This window comes from Leucopleurus acutus (assembly GCF_964270905.1).
Source record: "Leucopleurus acutus genome assembly, chromosome: 1".
In the NCBI taxonomy this organism is placed as follows: Eukaryota; Metazoa; Chordata; class Mammalia; order Artiodactyla; family Delphinidae; genus Leucopleurus; species Leucopleurus acutus.
Window position 1 is genome coordinate 8320884 of NC_139142.1, and position 17037 is coordinate 8337920.

A 17037-nucleotide genomic window follows, 5' to 3' on the forward strand; every position below is an offset into this window, starting at 1 on the left:
GGAGGGTTTCCCAGTGAAGCACTGGTTCCCCCACGTTCTTTTTTTTTTTTTTTCCATTTTAACATCTTTATTGGAGTATAATTGCTTTACAATGGTATGTTAGTTTCAGCTTCACAACAAAATGAATCAGTTATATATATACATATGTTCCCATATCTCTTCCCGCTTGCGTCTCTCTCCCTCCCACCCTCCCTATCCCACCCCTCTAGGTGGTCACAAAGCACCGAGCTGATCTCCCTGTGCTATGCGGCTGCTTCCCACTAGCTATCTACCTTACGTTTGGTAGTGTGTATATGTCCATGCCTCTCTCTCGCTTTGTCACAGTTTACCCTTCCCCCTCCCCATAGCCTCAAGTCCATTCTCTAGTAAGTCTGTGTCTTTATTCCTGTTTCACCCCTAGGTTTTTCATGACTTTTTTTTTCTTAAATTCCATATATATGTGTTAGCATACGGTACTTGTCTCTCTCTTTCTGACTTACTTCACTCTGTATGACAGACTCTAGGTCCATCCACCTCATTACAAATAGCTCAATTTCGTCTCTTTTTATGGCTGAGTAATATTCCATTGTATATATGTGCCACATCTTCTTTATCCATTCATCCGATGATGGACACTTAGGTTGTTTCCATGTCCTGGCTATTGTAAATAGAGCTGCAATAAACATTTTGGTACATGACTCTTTTTGAATTATGGTTTTCTCAGGGTATATGCCCAGTAGTGGGATTGCTGGGTCATATGGTAGTTCTATTTGTAGTTTTTTAAGGAACCTCCATACTGTTCTCCACAGTGGCTGTATCAATTTACATTCCCACCAACAGTGTAAGAGGGTTCCCTTTTCTCCACACCCTCTCCAACATTTATTGTTTCTAGATTTTTTGATGATGGCCATTCTGACTGGTGTGAGATGATATCTCATTGTAGTTTTGATTTGCATTTCTCTAATGATTAATGATGTTGAGCATTCTTTCATGTGTTTGTTGGCAGTCTGTATATCTTCTTTGGAGAAATGTCTATTTAGGTCTTCTGCCCGATTTGGATTGGGTTGTTTGTTTTTTTGTTATTAAGCTGCATAAGTTGCTTATAAATTTTGGAGATTAATCCTTTGTCAGTTGCTTCATTTGCAAATATTTTCTCCCATTCTGAGGGCTGTCTTTTGGTCTTCTTTATGGTTTCCTTTGCTGCGCAAAAGCTATTAAGGTTCATTAGGTCCCATTTGTTTATTTTTATTTCCATTTCTCTAGGAGGTGGGTCAAAAAGGACCTTGCTGTGATTTATATCATAGAGTGTCCTGCCTATGTTTTCCTCTAAGAGTTTGATAGTTTCTGGCCTTACATTTAGGTCTTTAATCCATTTTGAGCTTATTTTTGTGTATGGTGTTAGGGAGTGATCTAATCTCATAGTTTTACATGTAGCTGTCCAGTTTTCCCAGCACCACTTATTGAAGAGGCTGTCCTTTCTCCACTGTACATTCCTGCCTCCTTTATCTAAGATAAGGTGACCATATGTGCATGGGTTTATCTCTGGGCTTTCTATCCTGTTCCATTGATCTATATTTCTGTTTTTGTGCCAGTACCATACTGTCTTGATTACTGTAGCTTTGTAGTATAGTCTGAAGTCAGGGAGCCTGATTCCTCCAGCTCTGTTTTTCATTCTCAAGATTGCTTTGGCTATTCGGGGTCTTTTGTGTTTCCATACAAATTGTGAAATTTTTTGTTCTAGTTCTGTGAAAAATGCCAGTGGTAGTTTGATAGGGATTGCATTGAATCTGTAGATTGCTTTGGGTAATAGAGTCATTTTCACAATGTTGATTCTTCCAATCCAAGAACATGGTATATCTCTCCATCTATTTGTATCATCTTTAATTTCTTTCATCAGTGTCCTATAATTTTCTGTATACAGGTCTTTTGTCTCCTTAGGTAGGTTTATTCCTAGATATTTTATTCTTTTTGTTGGAGTGGTAAATGGGAGTATTTTCTTGATTTCACTTTCAGATTTTTCATCCTTAGTGTATAGGAATGCCAGAGATTTCTGTGCATTAATTTTGTATCTTGCTACTTTACCAAGTTCATTGATTAGCTCTAGTAGTTTTCTGGTAGCATCTTTAGGATTCTCTATGTATAGTATCATGTCAACTGCAAAAAGTGACATCTTTACTTCTTCTTTTCCAATTTAGATTCCTTTTATTTCCTTTTCTTCTCTGATTGCTGTGGCTAAAACTTCCAAAACTATGTTGAATAAGAGTGGTAAGAGTGGGCAACCTTGTCTTGTTCCTGATCTTAGTGGAAATGCTTTCAGTTTTTCACCATTGAGGATGATGTTGGCTGTGGGTTTGTCATATATGGCCTTTATTATGTTGAGGAAAGGTCCCTCTATGCCTATTTTCTGAAGGGTTTTTATCATAAATGGGTGTTGAATTTTGTCAAAAGCTTTCTCTGCATCTATTGAGATGATCATATGGTTTTTCTCCTTCAATTTGTTAATATGGTGTATCACGTTGATTGATTTGCATATATTGAAGAATCCTTGCATTCCTGGATAAACCCCACTTGATCATGGTGTATGATCCGTTTAATGTGCTGTTGGATTTTGTTTGCTGGTATTTTGTTGACGATTTTTGCATCTATGTTCATCAGTGATATTGGCCTGTAGTTTTCTTTCTTTGTGACATCCTTGTCTGGTTTTGGTATCAGGGTGATGGTGGTCTCGTAGAATGAGTTGGGGAGTGTTCCTCCCTCTGCTATATTTTGGAAGAGTTTGAGAAGGATAGGTGATAGCTCTTCTCTAAGTGTTTGCTAGAATTCGCCTGTGAAGCCATCTGGTCCTGGGCTTTTGCTTGTTGGAAGATTTTTAATCACAGTGTCAATTTCAGTGATTGTGATTGGTCTGTTCATATTTTCTATTTCTTCCTGATTCAGTCTTGGCAGGTTGTGCATTTCTAAGAATTTGTCCATTTCTTCCAGGTTGTCCATTTTATTGGCATAGAGTTGCTTGTAGTAATCTCTCATGATCCTTTGTATTTCTGCAGCGTCAGTTGTTACTTCTCCTTTTTCATTTCTAATTCTATTGATTTGAGTCTTCTCCCTTTTTTTCTTGATGAGTCTGGCTAATGGTTTATCAATTTTGTTTATCCTTTCAAAGAACCAGCTTTTAGTTTTATTGATCTTTGCTATCGTTTCCTTCATTTCTTTTTCATTTATTTCTAATCTGATTTTTATGATTTCTTTCCTTCTGCTAACTTTGGGGTTTTTTGGTTCTTCTTTCTCTAACTGCTTTAGGTGCAAGGTTAGGTTGTTTATTCGAGATGTTTCCTGTTTCTTAAGGTAGGATTGTATTGCTATAAACTTCCCTCTTAGAACTGCTTTTGCTGCATCCCATAGATTTTGAGTCATCGTGTCTCCATTGTCATTTGTTTCTAGGTATTTTTTGATTTCCTCTTTGATTGCTTCAGTGATCACTTCATTATTAAGTAGTGTATTGTTTAGCCTCCATGTGTTTGTATTTTTTACAGATCTTTTCCTGTAATTGATATCTAGTCTCATAGCGTTGTGGTCCGAAAAGATACTTGATACAATTTCAATTTTCTTATATTTACCAAGGCTTGATTTGTGACCCAAGATACGATCTATCCTGGAGAATGTTCCATGAGCACTTGAGAAAAATGTGTATTCTGTTGTTTTTGGATGGAATGTCCTATAAATATCAATTAAGTCCATTTTGTTTAATGTATCATTTAAAGATTGTGTTTCCTTATTTATTTTCATTTTGGATGACCTGTCCATTGGTGAAAGTGGGGTGTTAAAGTCCCCTACTATGAATGTGTTACTGTTGATTTCCCCTTTTATGGCTGTTAGTATTTGCCTTATGTATTGAGGTGCTCCTACGTTGGGTGCATAAATATTTACAATTGTTATATCTTCTTCTTGGATCGATCCCTTGATCATTATGTAGTGTCCTTCTTTGTCTCTTCTAATAGTCTTTATTTTAAAGTCTATTTTGTCTGATATGAGAATTGCTACTCCAGCTTTCTTTTGGTTTCCATTTGCATGAAATACCTTTTTCCATCCCCTTACTTTCAGTCTGTATGTGTCTCTAGGTCTGAAGTGGGTCTCTTGTAGACAGCAAATATATGCTTCTTGTTTTTGTATCCATTCAGCCAATCTGTGTCTTTTGGTGGGAGCGTTTAGTCCATTTACATTTAAGGTAATTATCGATATGTGTGTTCCCATTCCCATTTTCTTAATTGTTTTGGGTTCGTTATTGTAGGTCTTTTCCTTCTTTTGTGTTTCTTTCCTATAGAAGTTCCTTTAGCATTTGTTGTAGAGCTGGTTTGGTGGTGCTGAACTCTCTCAGCTTTTGCTTGTCTGTAAAGGTTTTAATTTCTCCATCAAATCTGAATGAGATCCTTGCTGGGTAGTAATCTTGGTTGCAGGTTTTTCTCCTTCATCACTTTAAATATGTCCTGCCACTCCCTTCTGGCTTGCAGAGTTTCTGCTGAAAGATCAGCTGTTAACCTTATGGGGATTCCCTTGTGTGTTATTTGTTGTTTTTCCCTTGCTGCTTTTAATATGCTTTCTTTGTATTTAATTTTTGACAGTTTGATTAATATGTGTCTTGGCGTATTTCTCCTTGGATTTATCCTGTATGGTACTCTCTGTGCTTCCTGGACTTGATTAACTATTTCCTTTCCCATATTAGGGTAGTTTTCAACTATAATCTCTTCCAATATTTTCTCAGTCCCTTTATTTTTCTCTTCTTCTTCTGGAACCCCTATAATTCGAATGTTGGTGTGTTTAATGTTGTCCCAGAGGTCTCTGAGACTGTCCTCAGTTCTTTTCATTCTTTTTTCTTTATTCTGCTCTGCATTAGTTATTTCCACTATTTTATTTTCCAGGTCACTTATCCATTCTTCTGCCTCAGTTATTCTGCTATTGATCCCATCTAGAGTATTTTTCATTTCATTTATTGTGTTGTTCATCATTGTTTGTTTCATCTTTAGTTCCTCTTGGTCCTTGTTAAGTGTTTCTTGCATTTTGTCTATTCTATTTCCAAGATTTTGGATCATCTTTACTATCATTATTCTGAATTCTTTTTCAGGTAGACTGCCTATTTCCTCTTCATTTGTTAGGTCTGGTGGATTTTTATCTTGCTCCTTCATCTGCTGTGTGTTTTTCTGTCTTCTCATTTTGCTTATCTTACTGTGTTTGGGGTCTCCTTTTTGCAGGCTGCAGGTTCATAGTTCCCGTTGTTTTTGGTGTCTGTCCCCAGTGGCTAAGGTTGGTTCAGTGGGTTGTGTAGGCTTCCTGGTGGAGGGTACTAGTGCCTGTGTTCTGGTAGATGAGGCTGGATCTTGTCTTTCTGGTGGGCAGGTCCACGTCTGGTGGTGTGTTTTGGTGTGTCTGTAGACTTATGATTTGGGGCAGCCTCTCTGCTAATGGGTGGGGTTGTGTTCCTGTCTTGCTAGTTGTTTGGCATAGGATGTCCAGCACTGTAGCTTGCTGGTCGTTGAGTGCAGCTGGATGCGGCGTTGAGATGGAGATTTCTGGGAGATTTTCGCCGTTTGATATTATGTGGAGCTGGGAGGCTTCTTGTTGACCAGTGTCCTGAAGTTGGCTCTCCCACCTCAGAGGCACAGCACTAACTCCTGGCTGCAGCACCAAGAGCCTTTCATCCACACGGCTCCTTAATTTGGGATGATTCGTTGTCTATTCATGTATTCCACAGATGCAGGGTATATCAAGTTGGTTGTGGAGCTTTAATCCGCTGCTTCTGAGGCTGCTGGGAGAGATTTCCCTTTCTCTTCTTTGTTCTCACAGTTCCCAGGGGCTCAGCTTTGGATTTGGCCCCACCTGTGCGTGTAGGTCGCCGGAGGGCGTCTATTCTTTGCTCAGACAGGACGAGGTTAAAGGAGCCGCTGATTCGGAGGCTCTGGCTCACTCAGGCCGGGGGTAGGGAGGGTCACGGAGTGCGGGGCGGGCCTGCGGTGGCAGAGGCCAGCGTGACGTTGCCAGACTGAGGCGCGCCGTGCATTCTCCCGGGGGAGCTGTCCCTGGATCCCGGGATCCTGGCAGTGGCGGGCTGCACAGGCTCCCCGGAAGCGGGGTGTGGATAGTGACCTGTGTTCGCACACAGGCTTCTTGGTGGCGGCAGCAGCGGCCTTAGCATCTCATGCCTGTCTCTGGGGTCCGCACTTTTAGCCGCGGCTCGCGCCCATCTCTGGAGCTCCCTTAAGCAGTGTTCTTAATCCCCTCTCCTCGCGCACCAGGAAACAAAGAGGGAAGAAAAAGTCTCTTGCCTCTTTGGCAAGTCCAGACTTTTCCCCGGACTCCCTCCCAGCTAGCCGTGGCGCACTAACGCCCTGCAGGCTGTGTTCACGCCGCCAACCCCAGTCCTCCCCCGGTGCTCGAACTGAAGCCCGAGCTTCAGCTCCCAGCCCCGCCCGCCCCGTCGGGTGAGCAGACAATCCTCTCGGCTGGTGAGTGCCGGTCGGCCCCGATCCTTTGCGCTGGAATCTCTCCGCTTTGCCCTCCGCACCCCTGTTGCTGCGCTCTCCTCCGCGGCTTCGAAGCTCCCCCCTCCGCCACCCGCAGTCTCCGCCCGCGAAGGGGCTTCCTAGTGTGTGGACACTTCCTCCTTCACAGCTCCCTCCCGCTGGTGCAGGACCCGTCCCTATCCTTTTGTCTCTGTTTATTCTTTTTTCTTTTGCCCTACCCAGGTACGTGGGGGGGTTTCTTGCCTTTTGGGAGGTCTGAGGTCTTCTGCCAGCGTTCAGTAGGTGTTCTGTAGGAGTTGTTCCACGTGTAGATGTATTTCTGGTGTATCTGTGGGGAGGAAGGTGATCTCCGCGTCTTACTCTTCTGCCATCTTCCCGGAAGTCTATCCCCCCACGCTCTTGCATGGTGCTTCCGGGAGTGTGGAGTGGGGTCGCCCAGGCAGCCCGTCCTATAGATCCGAGAAGCCCCAGGGTAGGAAGAGAGGGTCAAGGGTGGATCCAGAGGGTGGAGGTGGTCAGCCTAGAAGGGCCGGTTAGCGGAGCCACAGCTGGCGCAGGGCTGAGGCTGTGAGGGCGCCCAGGACACAAGCCCCACACTCCCCATCACCGTGCCATCACCATGGCTCCGCCACTCTCTGTGCGAGAGAAGCAGAGCCTCCTGCTCCCAGCGCCTCTGTCTCATGGCTCTTGGTGCCTTGCGGCATCTGTGTGTCCCTTCTCTCTGTAGGTCTGCCAATAGCCAATAGCTGGTTTTTCTGAAACTCAAGTCCAAATTCTCAAGCCTGCATGCAATGGGTACAAGTGGTCCCAACCCTTCGCAGGTGCCCTACAAGCCTGGGGCCAATCTGTCCATGAACCTCTGGGTCAGATGCCTTTCTCAGGCTCACGAAACCCATTTTGCCTCCCAGCGGATCTGATGTTAGGAAGCCATCCGTTCAGCCCTCTCACCTCCCCTTTCCTGATCCTAGGAGAGAAATAGAGAAGGCCCTCGCTTGACTGTTGTGGAACTTGAGGCGTGCCAAACCTACGGGTGCTCCGACAACTGGGCCCATATCCCCAAAGGGTGATGTGGTAGACAGAATAATGGCTCCCTCAAAGATGTCCACGTCCTATGTTATGTCATGTGGCAAGGGGGAGTTAACTTGTAGATGGAATTAAGGTTGCCGATCAACTGACCTTAAAATAAAGAGATTATCCTGGGTTACCCGGCCCCAGTGTAATCCTACGGGTCCTTAGATGTGGAAGGAGGGGGCAGAAGAGTCCATGTCAGAAGGATGTAAAGTGAGAAAAACTCTACCACCATTGCTGGTTTTGAAGATGGAAGGGGCCACCAGCCAAGGGATGCAGGAAAATTCAAGGGAGTTAATATGGTGATCCAGGGAGATGGAGGGTAATGGGGCACACTTCTGCCTTCTTTTTTCATGGGGCTAAAGTGAGCCAAGCTTCTCCAGCAAGGCTGGCTGCTGGGTGGTCCCAGTAGGTCAGGCGTTGAAGCCACCAGAGCAGCTTGCCCACCTGGCTCCTCCTACCCTGCCCATTAAGCTGGACAAACACAGATCCCTCGGCCCACAGGTTGGCAGCAGGAAGAGGGGCTGGCTGTTGGTGACGAGGTCTGAGGCCTCCACCATCTCCACAGCTGGGTGAGAGAGATGGCACGGTGGGGCTGGCATCTTGCTGGTGGCCGGGCCCTGGGCAGGGCTGGAGGAGCTTAGGCACATGCCATCCCTGCTCTGAGCCGTTTTCCCTTCTCACCCAGGCTGTATCACCAGGCTGTGAAGATTGAATACACTGTGCTGTGGAAGCATTTTGTTGAGTTTGAATGCCCCACAGGTGGCAAGGGCTCCCCACCGGGCCACAGTCTCTGAGCCCAGCTTCCCATCTGAAGGAGAGACCTGCAGGAGAGATGATTGAGGCCCCGCTGACGTCTCGCCTCTGACTCACACACGCATGAAACCCTCCACGTGGCAGGGCAGCTGGAAAAACACTGAGTTGGAGGGTAGCGTGCGGACGGCCAGATGGTTTTCATCTTAGTGATGATGAAACTTGAGATACCAGGATGCAGATGGGGACCCGAGGCTCTGATGTGGTGAAACGTGATCCCTCCCGCCAGCTTCTCCATGCTTACCCTCCTGTGCTCTCTCTTTCTCTGTCTTTGAATCTGAGATGTTCCTTTCAAGTTGATTTCACATTTGTTTTCTGTCTGTGCTTGTCACTCTCTCCTTCTGTGTCCTTTTCTTTTGCTTCTCATTTTCCCCTCACTGTTCTTACAGGTTACCTTTTTGTATCACCTGCAGCAGCATCAAGGCTCACCCTTCTTTTTTTTTTTTTTTTTTTAATTTTTATTGGAGTATAGTTGATTTACAATGTTGTGTTAGTTTCAGGTGTACAGCAAAGTGAATCAGTTATACATATACATATACCCACTCTTTTTAAGATTCTTTTCCCATATAGGTCATTATAGAGTATTGAGTAGAGTTCCCTGTGCTATACAGTAGGTTCTTATTAGTTATCTATTTTATCTATAGTAGTGTGTATAAGTCAATCCCAATCTCCCAATTTATCCTTCCCCCCGCTTACCCCCTGGTAACCATAAGTTTGTTTTCTACATCTGTGAGTCTATTTCTCGTTTGTAAATAAGTTCATTTGTACCCTTTTTTAAGATTCCACATATAAGTGATATCATACGATATTTGTCCTTCTTTGTCTGACTTACTTCACTCAGTATGACAATCTCTAGGTTCATCCATGTTGCTGCAAACGACATTATTTTGTTCTTTTTTATGGCTGAGTAATATTCCATTGTATATATGTACCACATCTTCTTTATCCATTCCTAAGGCTCACACTTCTCAACCTTCATCATGCTGTAATGCAGTCTCGGGGATCTGCCCTTACCCTCCTGCCCCCCAGATCTCGTCAGTCCTGTGTATCACTCCCTCAGATCCCCTAATCCTGGCTGGGATGTAATAGACAAATGTGTTAGTCCATTTACGATTCATGTGCACTTTATAGGAGTGTCTCCTGGGGTGACGTTGTTTTTACCTAAAGCCCGAGCTTCTATAGCACGTGGCAAGTGACTTGGGCTGAGACCTGTTGATGAAGAAGCTTTTCCTGGTTCCACACCACACTCATCAGGGATTTTCTCTTCTGGATCCTGAGATAAATGTCCTTTTGGATTGGTGGGAGTATTAGTGGAATGAGTATAGAGCTGTCGCAGCAAAGAGCCCCTCATCTCCCAAGAGTGGCTACAGGCATAGACATCTATGTCTTGCGCTCACATAACAGTTGTGAAGTGAGCTATCTAGGGAGGCTGTACTCCATGTGGTCATTCAGGGACCCAGGTTCCTACCATTTCTTACTCCATTATTCCCTAGCTCATAAAGTCATTTGCATGGTTGGAGCTGGGTCACTGCCAGGTCTGGGTTCCCTCTTACAGGAAAGGAAGTAGAATGTGGTAGAAGCACTCCCTGTGGCTTAAATTCTAGACCTCCGAATAGCATATATCACGCCCATGACAGCCTGGGGAATACAACCTAACCAGGCAGCTTGTGTCCAGCTACACACGTTCATTACTAAGAAATAAGGGGAATAGGTCCGGGTGGACAGCTAACCATCTCCGTCACATGGGATAACAGAAGAAGCTATGGCTCTGATTCTGTCCCCATCTCTGCCCACTTTATTGAGATGGGGAGCTCAGGATTCCAGCTGTAGGCTAGTCCCATAAGTGGCCTCTTTGTATGAAGGACTCAGGAGATTCTTGGGAAAATACTCATTCCAAGGGAAAAATCTGTTCTTGCTGGGTTCAAGGCAGAAACGACCAAGATAGGGAGAGAAGCGCTTCTGAGCACAGCCTGCTGTCACTCAGATACCTTTCTGGATCAACCCTGTGGACACATGCCTAAATCAGAGAGGAGGTGCAAGGAAGGTGAGTCAAAGCCAAAAGGAACCTCCTCAAACACAGGAGAAGGAGGCAACCTGTGGGGCAAACTCTCCCAGGGGCAGCCTGGCTTTGCCTGCCCACCACTCAGGCCCCCGTCTTCTGAAAACAGCCCCTTCACTCGTAGGTCCCCTTGGTCCCCACTGCATCAGTTTCACGGAGACTTTAAATCAAGTGGTGGGTGTGTGTTGGGCCGATCAGAGGCTCTTGTCCAGTAACTTGACCTCTGAGGGGATGGATGTGAGGCTGGACCAGGGTCAGGGCTCTGTGGCCCAAAAGGGCACATGGGAACTTCTAGCCTGTTGGTGACGTTCTGTTCCTTAACCTGGTGGTGGGTACATGGGAGGCCAGTTTATTACTATGTCCTTGTTCTTTTTTTTTTTTAATTTAAGTATAGTTGATTTACAATGTTGTATTAGTTTCAGGTGTACTGCAAAGTGATTCACATATATATTCTTTTTCAGATTTTTTGCCGTTATAGGCTATTACAAGATTTTTTTTTTTTTTGGAGTATAATTGCTTTACCATGTTGTGTTAGTTTCTGCCACATGGCCAAGTGAATCAACCACATGTATACACACATCCCCTCTCTCTTGGACCTCCCACCCCACCACATCCCACCCAAGTGGGCCATCCCAGAGCACCGAGCTGAGTTGCCTGTGCTATACAGCAGGTTCCCACTAGCTATCTATTTTACACATGGTAGTGTATTTATGTCAAACTTAATCTCCCAGTTCATCCCACCCTCCCCTTCCTCACTCTGTGCCCACATGTCCGTTCTCTACGTCTGCCTTTCTATTCCTGTCCTGCAGATAGGTTCACCTGTACCATTTTTCTAGATTCCACATATATGCGTTAATATACGATATTTGTTTTTTTCTTTCTGACTTACTTCAATCTGTATGACAGACACTAGGTCCATCCACATCTCTACAAATGACCCAGTTTCATTCCTTTTTATGGCTGAGTAATATTCCATTGTATATATGTACCACATCTTCATTATCCATTCATCTTTTGATGAACATTTAGGTTGCTTCCATGTCCTGGCTATTGTAAATAGTGCTGCAATGAACGTTGGGGTGCATGCATCTTCTTGAATTATGGTTTTCTCAGGGTATATGCCCAGTAGTGGGATTGCTGGGTCATATGGTAGTTCTATTTGTAGTTTTTTAAGGAGCCTCCTTACTGTTCTCCACAGTGGCTGTATCAATTTACTTTCCCACCAGCAGTACAGGAGGGTTCCCTTTTCTTCACACCCTCTCCAGCATTTATTGTTTCTAGATTTTCTGATGATGCCCCTTCTGACTGGTGTGAGGTGAAACCTCATTGTCATCTTGATTTGCATTTCTCTAATGATTAGTGATGTTGAGCATCTTTCCTGTGCCTCTTGGCCACCTGTATGTCTTCTTTGCTGAAATGTCTATTTGGGTCTTCCGTCCATTTTTTGATTGGGTTGTTTGTTTTTTTGATACTGAGCTTCATGAGTTGTTTGTATATTTTGGAGATTAATCCTTTGTGTGTTGCTTCATTTGCAAATATTTTCTCCCATTCTGTGGGTTTTCTTTTCATCTTGTTAATGGTTTCCTTTACTGTGCAAAAGCTTTTAAGTTTAATTGGGTCCCATTTGCTTATTTTTGTTTTTATCTTCATTACTCTAGGGGGTGGGTCAAAAAAGATCTTGCTGTGATTTATGTTAAAGGGTGTTTTTCCTATGTCTTCCTCTAAGAGTTTTATAGTGTCTGGTCTTACATTTAGGTCTTTAATCCATTTTGAATTTATTTTTGTGTGTGGTGTTAGGTAGCACTCTTATTTCATTCTTTTACATGTGGTTGTCCAGTTTTCCCAGCACCATTTATTGAAAAGACCATCTTGTCTCCATTGTACATTCTTGCCTCCTTTGTCATAGATTAGGTGACCATAGGGTTTATCTGTGGGCTTTCTATCCTGTACCATTGACCTATATTTCTGTTTTTGTGCCAGTATCATACTGTCTTGATTACTGTAGTTTTGTAGTACAAGATATTGAGTATAGGTCCCTGTGGTATACAGTAGGTTCTTGTTGTTTATCTATATATAGTAATGGGTATCTGTTAATCCCAAATTCCTAATTTATCCCTCCCACCCATTACTATATTCTTGACTCCATACTGATATATTATGAATGTAATTTTTCCCCAGTTTTATTGAGAAATAATTGACTTACATGACCGTATAATTTCAAGGCATAGCGCCTGCTGGTTTGATTTACATGTATTGTAGGCTATAATTCAGTAACAAAAAGAAGGAAGTGGTGGTGGGTTGATCTGTCCTGCTTGCAGAACTCGGAAGAAACCCCGTGCCAGTTCCTGGTTCTGGATGTTTCTCCGTGTCCTTTGCAAGACCTGGCTGTCCAACTTCTGTGATTCTGGGAGATTTTTCCCATTTCTCTGCCTCCCCCTCGTCATCCTCCCTGTCTCCTCCCTACATGTACCAGAACTGGTTTCTGCTGCTAATAACTGAAAACCCTTCCTGAAATAAAGGAAACATGATATGACTGTGTACGAGTATGTGTGAGTGTGTGTATGTGTGTGTGAGTGTGTAAGACCCACTGAGGAAAGCTGACTCAGCTTCTGCAATGACAGGTATTGGACAGAAGAAGGAAGTCCTGTTTTCTGTTTGTGGTCCCGATTTTCCCTCGTGGCTGGAATGGTTGGTGTAGCACTACCTGTGGCCTAAGGGTTATTGGAGTGGAAAGTGAGGGGCAGATTTTGCTCCCAGGCACAGGAAGTCTTGGCAGCAAGAAACAGCAGTCGGGCCGAGATGCAAAAGAAAATCGACGACCGTGGGGTACACAGAGTCAGGGCTGAGGGGCCTCCACGGTCCTCTGATTCAGCTTCTCATTTTGCAGAGGAGGGACCTGGCCAGAGAGCTTCCGTAACTTGCCCTGGCTTACACAGAGGATCTTGAATCTGAAGTTGCCATGAGCCTGTCCCACTAGAAAGAAAAGATGGAAGCTGAGATAGGAATGCTCAGCTGGATGACATGGGTGGGAAGGGAAAGCAGGGAGAGGCTGGGGCAGAGAGAATCAGCTGTACGAGTGAAAGGTATCTTCACTTGTTGCCGCATGCTTTAATTAATCAGTGTATGATCACAGATGGGGCAATAATGGAGACATTTTTGAGTGTGCTTTTGTCACCCAGGCAAACAATATGTGACCAGGGATGAGAAAGCATGATTATTGTTGTAGCCAACCGGAAATACAATCTGGATTATAATAGATAGTCATATATTCAGCCTTTGATTTCTTATTTATTTATTTTTAAATATTTATTTATTTATTTGTTTGCACCGGGTCTTAGTTGCGGCAGGCGGGCTCTTTAGTTGTGGCATGTGAACTTTTCATTGCGGCATGCATGTGGGATCTAGTTTCCTGACCAGGGATCGAACCCAGGCCCCCTGCATTGAGAGCATGGATTCTTAACCACTGTGCCACCAGGGAAGTCCCTATTCAGCCTTTTAAATTGTATGTCAACCTCTGATGTGCCCAGTCACTGGCACTGGGGACGCTGTGAGAGCAAAGCAGGCTCTGACGTTTCCTTGCTGGTGGACCTAGACTTTCGGGGAAGACAGATATTAAATATGTGATTTCACAAATGATTGATTAGCCATTTCGGTGCCACTTGACGGGGAATTGCTCCCGTGGAAGCGGCACTTAAGCTCCTGCCAGAAGAAGGAAGGTTAGCTGGGAAGCCGGGCGGGATAGGTTTCCCAGGTGGTGGGAGCAACATGTGCAAAGGCCCTGGGGCTTGGAGAGTGTGGCTTGTTGGTAGAGCTGAAGAAGGCATTTTGTGAGGAATTGTGAGAAGACGAGCTTGGCCAGAGCTTGGTGAGTGTGGCAGGGGCCGTGAGAGAGCTGAGTCTGCGGGTGGAAAAATGGAAGGGGGAGAAAGACCTCGAAAGCCTTGGAAAGGAGTTTGGACTTCGTCCTGGGGTCCAGGGAAGCCACTCGGGGGTTCAGCGGGTATGAGTGTGTGTGTGTGTGTGTTACGGTGTGTTTGATGCCGAAAGCTCAGCCAGCCTCTGGGCCCCGGTGCCGAATGGAATCTTGGAGACAGAGTTTTGGGTGAAGTAGAAAAGAATAGCTTTCTTGCTTTGCCAGGCAAAGGTGGGCACAGCAGGCTCGTGTCCCTCAAAAACTATGTGTCCCGACCCGGGAGGAATTGGTGAGGAGTTTTATAGCAACAGTTCAAGGGTGGGGTTGCTGAGCAGATTAGGGTGTGTGCAGGGCCTGCGCTCCTTTAATCTCATCTCAGGTGGTCTCCTAATCTTGATGAGCATCTTTGGTCCCTTTAATCTGGCCTCAGGTGGCTTCCTGGCTGCTCCTCCCTGGTCTCTGCATCCTCTCCCTTCCCCCAGTAGCAGCTGTTTGAATTTGCCCTTTGGAACTCAGGAGAGGCCATGGAAGCTGGAGTCTGTTTCCTACAAACAAGAAATGGGGGACAGGAAGGCTTCCTTGCCCAGGAGCCCCAGAGGGTCCTGCTCGGTTTCAGATTCTCCAGAGAAATGGAAACAATGGGCTGCATATACACAGAGAAAAAGATTTATTTTAAGGAATTGATTCACGTGATTACAGAGGCTGGCAAGTCCAAAATCAACAGGGTAGGCCAGCAGGTTGGAGACCCAGGACAGGGCTGTAGGTTTTGGAACGCCAGCCTCCATAATTGGGTAAGCCAATTCCTTAAAATAGATCTCTCTCTATATATATATTCTATTGGTTTTGCTTCTCTGGAGAACCCTGACTAATCCAGATTTCTCCTCTTCCCCTCGGGACTGTCTCCTCCTCTTCTAAGGTCACTCGTGATGGCAGAGATGCCTACAGCTCCCGGCCCCGCCACCGTACCCCTCACACCGTTTTATCCCTAAGGTCCTGGGAGGTAGGCTCCAGGGAGACCAGGATCAAACTGTGGGCAGCAAAGTGATCACGAGCACCAACTGTCGGGTCTGAACCCGAGTTCTGGACCTCCTGGGGGCACATTGCTAAACTGCTGGTGCCTCAGTTTCCTCTTCTGTAGGGAAGGGCTGGTTCTGTTAGTATCTGTCTCATGGGTGGGGTGGAGGGTGGAATGGGTCTGCTCTGTTTTACTGAGGGAAATCTGGAAGTCAGACGAGTGAGGACATTGCATGGTTTCTCTGCATGTTAGTGAAGCCTTCCTAACCCCCAGGGCCTCGGTTTGCTCATCTGCCAGGTGGGTAGGACCAGGCCAGCTCGCCCTGCACTGTTTGTTTTCCTGAGTGAAGGCAGAGACAGCTGGCTCTCCCTGGAGAAAATGCTGGGAGGACGGTCTCCCTGGGTCCTGGCAGAGCTGAGGAAGTTTTGGCGGTAAATAATCTCAAGGGGCCATTCTGGGGTTTTCTGCTGCAATCTCCAACCTCCCACAGATTACCAAGAGGCTCTTTCCAGCAAAATGGAAAAATACTTCCGACTTCTTACAGACCCATGTGCCAAACCCAGCAGGTGCCAGCAGCTGTGGGGCCTTCAGAGCCAAGGGCTGTAAACCTCTCTGCTCAGGGGAGGCTACCGAGATATCTGGGCCCTTCTTTAACTGGCTAAATAGACAAACCGACCTTGAACCTCAGACCAGGCCCACCGCTCTCGGGTCAATTGATGGGAAAAGCCCTCTGCTCTGAAACGTTTGGCAACGGAGTGAATCATGGGGTGTGACCGAATGGGTTTATCCTGGATGTCAGGGGACTAATGTTTGTGCACACATCCATTCACTACTCATTCATTTACAAATATTTTTTAAGCACTTAGTATGCTCTAAGTGCTGGGGATATTGCAGTGAAACAAACAGGCCAAGTCCCTGACCTCATGAAATTTATATTCTAGAGGGAGGAGATTAAAACGAAATAAGCAAACAGATGGATAGACAAGATAATTCTAGATAGTAACTGATCATAAGAGTGTAATGAAAGAGTGAGAAATAGGGTATGACTACAGGGAACTAGTAGTGATCAGGAAAAATCTCTCCAAGAAGATGACATTGAAGCGGAGCATTGGATGGTGAGAAGGGAGCAAAGATGAGGTCAGGGAGGGGAGCTTTGCAGGCAAGGGGGAGAGCAAGTGAACAGACCAGAGACAGGAGAAAACCTGGCTCACAACGAAAACCATACAGAAGGTCAGCACAGTGAGAGTACAGTGTACGAGGGTGGGTGCTACAGGAGGTGATGCATAGCCAGCAGAATGTGAAGGAAGAGGAGGCTTGCGTTAGCCAGGGTGGGTTAACACTAGCTGCAATAACAAATGACTCCCAGAGCTCAGAGGCTTCACGATGCAATGAAGGGCTGGTTCTAGCTCACTTCTTAGCTCTATGTGGGTGTAGGGGATTCTCTCTCCTTCAGTCTTTGAGGAACCCGAGCTCCTGATGCCACGTGACTCTGTCTTCCCCCAGTGCCTAGTGCCTGGGAGCCTTCCATGGGATACATGCATGCATCCAGCCAGTACCCAAGGGAAGAGAGAGGTGATGGGGACCTGTGTGTGGTTTTCAGGAAGAGGCTCGGAAGGGGCATCGTTGCCTCCTGCTCGCATTTCGTTGGTCAGAACTCAGATCCCTGATCTCTCCCAGA